We start from the raw sequence: 7,065 nt of genomic DNA, 5'->3' as shown, positions 1-7,065 counted from the left end.
AAGTGATTTAGTGAGTATTCGTGAGTGATTTGTTTATGAAAAGTAGTTAAAGTGCGTGATTGGTTTGATTTGATCATCGGAAGAAAAGCTTTCGATGCAGCACGATCGTCTCTACGGAAGGTGTGCACACTAACACAATCCAACCTGGTGACCCACGCATACTGTGTCACACCGTCAGTGTGATCTGCCTGCCGCCGACGGAAGGCTCAAGTTTAGTTAGAATATAACAAAAAAAACTGTTCCTCATAGAAAAGGGCAAAACGAGTACATCGAGCCGCCAAAGGCGGTGAGTATGAGTGACGTTGAGAAAAGAAAATAACAAACACATCGTCAGAGCCCAGACGGTCGAAAGCAAAACAGAAGAAACAGCACCAAAACTGGAAAACATTCTCCGTTGTTTTCGTTCGTTCGCTCGGCCGGCCTGAGAAACGTCGATCGCTGGACGAAGAAACAATAATAACAATAGCTTCATCGAGCCACCAGCAGCAGCATAAAAGTAAGTTTCCTAAAGAATAGTGTAGAAAAGGTAGATGGTTGGTTGGGTGCTTCTTGAGAGCTTGAAAAGATTGGAATTTTGCCCGTCTGTCCGGTACTGGTGGGCTGTTCCACCGAGTGCTCGCGTCTCTTGGTCATGATTGGAAGCAAATGGAAGGTCAAGGAATGATCTCCTGGTGAAGCAAATTTGTTCAGTCAGTGGTATCCGGAGCGGGTTGCACTGTTCGATTGATCAGTGGTTTTCGATTTAATACAAACTATTTCCAAAACTTCGTTTGCTCTTTGAATATGATGTCTCGAGTAGAAGCGGGTGTTACTAAGAATGAAAAGGATAAAATTAGTTAGTGGACAACTCGTTAAAGTTTATGTTTATACAATGAAATTTCCCACATTATCAAGTCATACAAACAATATTGTCTGATTTGGATAAATGGAGGAAATTGCACAAGGAAAGCTCGATCAATTTTACACAATTTATAGGTGATCCTGATTACATACCTAAAATATTTCAATTTATTTAAGGCAGATCCATATGATTCCATGCCATGTAATTAACACTCAGTTTGGGAGTTTTTCTTGTCTATCAGGTCCGTTTTAGTCCATGGAACTTTCTAAATTAATAGTAATAGATCAGTAATAAGATCAACTACAAAATGGTAATTTCTAATGACGAATGATCAAGTCAAAAAGGTTGGTTTCTTGTCAATCATTCACTATGTTATATTTCTCCTTAGTGGAGACAATTTAGGTAAAGCCTACTTTTTTCTTCACTTAGGAGAAAATTATCGTGAACCACATTTGCGCGTAAAGGACACAAAACCTTTGACTAAATCAGTTATTGAAAAGGCGTTTCGTGTTCCTCATCAGAATTCGGCACTTACTGACAGGACTAAGCTTTTTTTGCAGCTAGCGTCTTTGCGGCCCTAGCTTAGTCACGTCGCAAAGTTCGTGTAGGATTCTGATGAGTGCCCCTCCAATGACTAATTTATACATAAATTGTTCAAGATATCTTCGAACAGACTTTGAAATGTTGTTTCGAAATTACTAGATGCTTTCTCATTTCGTTTATTTGATACGGCTGGAGAACGAAATCGTGAATTTTGAGCAGTGAATACGTTAAATCTGTTCAAAGTAATTAGGATTTTGTGTACGGAGAGGGATCTTTCAGTGAATGACTTCACAGAATTTGTAGTTACTGGTGTCATGTTGCTTTCTGGTGTTTTTTTCGTCATGTGAGTTGCTTTCTACTGTAGATTTTTTATGCTTTTTGCATCGTTATGGCGCATTCCTATACTAATTGCAATAATCGGGTATAGGTGTCAACGACCGCCAAGAATTTAACAAATCCATTTCCTGAAATAAAGAGGAAGTCTGTGTGGTTTTCCTGGATCCTTCGGGGAGTTTTCTACTTCAAAGTGGTAGGGTTAAATTTATGCACGCTAAGACTGCACACGTTTCACAAGATAAACAGAACTGTATCTCGTGACATTCCGGGTAGCCAGAAAAAGTGGCCACTTTTGCGTGAGGTCAGATTCATAGATTTTTAGTTTAACCCACTAAAGTCCGAAATTTTTTTGAGGACGTATGGCATGTGAATTTCTATATTTACTCCTAATTGCTGTGGCAATTCGGTACCTTGGAACTATTTGGTTTTACTTTCTCGTGTTAATGAAGAGCTGAATTGGAGGTTTGGGGCATTTTTTCAGTAACCTCACTTATAGAAACGTGCCTAAAAATATTCACTATGGAAGTTGTTCTACCTATTCCAGTGCTGTTGCTATGTGTCCTTTACATCAGGAAATAATTAATATTCTGTTTTTGGACCAGAAATTTAAATTCCTGTTTCACTGAAATTATCAAGTGGCGTAGCCAGAAGTATGGTTTGGCGGGCGTTCTTGACGAAAATCGCAGATTTTTCAAAAAAGCTGGCGCGTCTATTGATAACATTTAATCTGTAGGCCGTTATCAACTGGGTACTACCACTTTCTATAAGAGTAGCGAGATGAGATGGGCGCTATAGACCTACCGTTAGAAGAACTAATTATCTATCACTGGTGTCAGTTTTGTGGGGTGGCGAACTTCGAGACAGGAGATTAGATCAAGCCCAACAAGTGGTTAAGAAAACATAACGCTACGAACTATCAGAAAGAAAGCGTGATCTGAAAACTTGTAATTTCGAAGCCGTAGCATTGTAGGAGCTTTGCTCGGTGGGACAGAAGGTGTGGAAAAGCGAGCATCAAGCGATGGCACAACAAACGAGCTGAGCAAGATGCGCCAATGCGTGATCAAGTGGCATGTGATCAGCGAAAGGATGTGTGTAGTGCGGATTAAAGATCATTTCTTGAATTCTAGCATTATCAATGTGCACTGTCCTCAGAAAGCGAGACCCGGGGACGAGAAATATGCACTTTCTGCGCAGCTGGAGCGGGTCTATGACAGCTACCCGCGGTGGAGTGTTAAGCTCGTCATCGGCGACATAAACGCCCAGGTAGGTCGGAAGGCATTTATACACCGATGATCGCACCGGAGTCACATTGAGGAATAACAACGGCCAGCGAAGTGTGAACTTCGTAGCCTTCCGAGGAATGGTAGTCGGAAGCATCGCCCTCCCTCCAAATGGCTCCATGCGCTCAACATTGCCGACGGTGGACAATACAGGTCCAGCACGGACGTCGAGGTTCACCAGTGAGCAGTTATGAGACTATTGTGATGCCAAGTAACATGCGTAGTAGCTAGAAATAGCGCTACGAACAAAAGAGCAGCTAGGCGTGGCTACTTTCAGGAATGGCTGGAACAAAATACGAACCGACATAGGTAGCACTGCCTAGGTCGTACTAGGTACGAAAGCTTAGAATGGAGAAAATGAATGGTTTGACAGCGAGTGCCAGCAATTAGTTGAGGAGAGGAATGAAGCACGGGCGAGGATGCACCGTACGAGAGAGAGAATGATAAACTATATAGAAAAGCGCGGAATACTCGGTTCCGACGAAAAAATCGCCTACAGAAAGATCGGGGTAACGAGGCGATGGAGCATCTGTACTGAGTTACGAAAATTCTTCAAGAAGGTGAATATCTTATGCAAAAACTATGTGCTACAAGCCGACATGTGAAGAAACGATTGTGAGATGATCGATTAGTGTATTATGACGAACCCCTAATTAGCGAAGCAGTCGACGACGAGAGTATCGCAAGAATTAGCCTGGGGACACACGCAGCCGACAACAGATTCCCAGCACCGGTTCTACCTAAGATTCATTCAATGAGCCGAAACATTGTTCGAGGGAGCATCACTGCGATAATGCTTTTTTTATTTTTATCAAAATCTTTAGCCATTTTTAAGTGATTAGAAGCAGAACGCTTCTTGCAACCATAATTATTCATAGCTGATGTTAGAGGAAGTGACTCAATTTTCAATTCACCGTAAATCCGAAACAGAGTGGAAATGATCTGCACGTATCAACGATGTACTAATGATCAGATAACGACGGTTCGAGCTCGTTAGGTACGAGCCAGTTTGCCAACTCATGTGTAATACCGTCAGAGCAGAGTTTTACATCTAACAACTCTTCTTTGCCAGATCGTGCAAATTTTGGGCGATTTGCTACATTCCCTATATTAAGATTCAATTCGGTGCCTCTCGAATAGATATTTGAGCTGCCTCAAATTATGTGGTGGGCATTTGCATTATTACCGATTATGAGTGGAAACTTATTTCTGCCACGGTATGATAGAATAAAAGGGCATGATTCATAATGCAGTAATTATGCCGAACAATAGACGTATTTCCTGTTTATTTTCTCAATAGTCATATTAACTGCGACAGCACAGATATCGCTAGTTCTGAAGGTCGGATATAAGACTATTCGCAAGTGTACATGCACGAGGCATTTCACGTGGATTTGTCGTGATATTTTTGTTGAAAGCCACGAAGACGGGGTTAAGTAGTTTTTCAAGATAAAATTTTTCTTTATGGAAATACGGTTCTTGCACTAAAGCTATGGAAGCTTTTCCTTTCTTCGCAAGGCGGTATAGATTCATAGTTGCTGTATGTTTATGCTGAAGATTAATTTGTGCTACTCTAACCATGCTCGATCACAGCACTACATTATTTCATCATCAGCACTTATTGTACAGCAACTAGAAAATACCAAACACGTTGATTTATAATCGCCTATGGCGAACCCCGAAACAGGTATTAGGGACATGACCATCATTTGAATCCCACGATTTGCGAAGAAACAAACGTGCACTGTGTTAGAGATTCGCTTAACGTAGTAAAAGACCCACGACACTCCGTGCACGACTGGCATATTTTAGTACTGCCAGCCATTCAGTTCTCGACCTGTTTCAAGTCGTCTCTTACGGGACCCAGTGGATCAATTTTTGGTGAAGAAACTTCAACCCACCGGATGCCACACGGTCTCTAGCCTCGTTTTGTCCGGAGAAAGATAATAGAATGTTATCAACCTCTTAGTGGACCATATCACAGTACGACGCAAGGTTTTCCCATGTGCAAATAATAATAAGGGTATCGAATTGATAGCAGTTCTTTAATCTAACTTTAGATTTCTAGCTACAAGTATTTGTCGGACTACGCTGGCACAAAATGGACTTCATTTTCTCAATACCACAATACCACACAGTAAGTCATTTTGAAGGTGTTGAATTTAGACATTCAAAGCCACTGTTGTGATGAAAATCAGACTTTGTTGCCACAACTGCAGATTGCTTGCCATTTTAAACATTTCTTGACAATTTCGAATTTTGGTTTGTTTTGTATATGTCTACGATATAAAATTTAGCTTCTGACTTCTGCGCTTCTGAAGGTCTCACGAAGGGTCGATACTTTCTAAGCCGGATTGGGTATCTTTCACTATGAGACCATAGACTGGTACAGAAAATGTTATATTTCGACACAGATCTTTCATTAGGGCCTAAGTCGCAATGTACTCAAATGGAGAAAAATCAGTTTCAATATTCGGCGAAGGTTTTCTAAATGTAGTTTTTATTGTAGGTATAGATTACTTTATGACCGTGTTTTTCCGGCAGCATTTTTCGTTAAACCTTATGACAATATAACAAAGAATTTAATTCCTATGTGCTTTTAGTGGGTAGAAACTAAAAAAATGCTTACGCCCAATTTGCATCCCAGTCGTGATTTCGCCCTTCAGCAACCACCATTTGCGGAAGGGCTAAACCATGTACATAATTTTCAGAAGGGCGCGGTAAATGGGCTAAACTGACTCTGTCTTGCTGGGTAGGGCTGAGTAAATGGGCGAGCTTGACAGTATACTTTTTAATGGGGCTCAGCAAATGGGCGCATAGAAACCCAATGTAAATGAAAGGGCGCATGCATCTTTTCTTCGAATTATCTTCGAAATCTTCGAAAATATCGAAATATTCGAATGTTTATGTGCAACAACTATCGAGTAGACATGATCATAGTAGATATTGCTTATCATTTATATAACAGAATCGCCGTTTATTCTTTTATTTGTGAATAATAACCGTACGCCCGCTTCTGTCTAAAAATGTAAGTTTGGCCTTTATATTCCATATGAGAAGAAGGGCCTAAGTCGAAATCTCGAAGAAAATGCATGTTTCGCCGTTTTGTTTTCTTTAATTATACATCGAACTAAAAACCATTTTAACTAATTTTCACCTCAATCTTGTAGTATTTTTGTTGCATAATGTCGTAATAGGGAAAACGCAGTTTGTTTACATTTGCGGTTTAAGCCCTAATGAAAAATCTATGTCGATTTGTATTACACTCCGTCCTATTAAAAAGTTTTTCAGCCGCCATAAATAAAAAAAGCAAAAGAAATTTCAAAATACTTCTGTGAAAGTGTAATTGAAAGTGTCTACACAAATCGATCTTTCCTTGGCGCTAAATCTTATTAAAAGGTCAAAGCAAATGTGCGTGCCTTTAAGGATATTTGAATTATCTCGAACATTTGGTGACTTATAGGGTAACCAACCAATTTTGGACCCCTAGAGGAAGTGAAATTACCTGAACGTCAAACAATGTTTGCTTGCCTATGTTTTTTTAATGCAATACATGCACGAGTCTGCTCCAAAATTACTGTTCTTGAAAGGAAACTGCCAATGGATGTTTTATACATTGACATAAACTCGAAAATGATATGTCTTCACAGCATGAATTTTTTACATTTTGAATCCTTCCACACTAATTTGGACAGTGTTCCAAGCATATTTTGGGCACACTGAATGTGACTGAATATATTTTTAAACAGTGAAGTTTTATCTACTATTTAAACTGACCTACTGACTCGTTCTCTTTGCAGTATATTTAATGCATGAAAGACTACCAATCAAAAATGGTACATTAATCTTTATATGGAAGGCTGACTGCATGAAGTATTTTTTTAGTTCTATCATTTTGTGAAATAGAAAAACTTTCGGTACAATTAGGTTACTGCAGACTTAACAAAGCAGCATTTAATGTTATGCAATAGAGTTAACAATAATATATTTCGTGTAACAATTCATCTGTAGCAGTAACATCCTCAAGTGGATGATAAATCAAGGTTCAAAGTTCGTCAGGAATCT

General features: G+C 39.6%; 1 protein-coding gene across 1 annotated transcript in view; it reads left to right on the top strand.

Moving 5' to 3' along the window:
• Positions 1-478: 478 nt before the first annotated feature.
• Positions 479-7,065, top strand: part of LOC131685477 (interference hedgehog-like) — a 291,909-nt gene continuing 285,322 nt past the window's right edge. Inside the window, exon 1 of the mRNA XM_058969211.1 lies at positions 479-496. The gene's annotated coding sequence lies outside the window, so the exon portion shown is untranslated. The remainder of the gene's footprint in view (positions 497-7,065) is intronic.

Source organism: Topomyia yanbarensis, chromosome 2 (assembly GCF_030247195.1).
Source record: "Topomyia yanbarensis strain Yona2022 chromosome 2, ASM3024719v1, whole genome shotgun sequence".
Classification (NCBI taxonomy): Eukaryota; Metazoa; Arthropoda; class Insecta; order Diptera; family Culicidae; genus Topomyia; species Topomyia yanbarensis.
The sequence above is the reverse complement of the archived record's forward strand: the minus strand, read 5'-3'. Positions and strand labels throughout refer to the sequence as shown.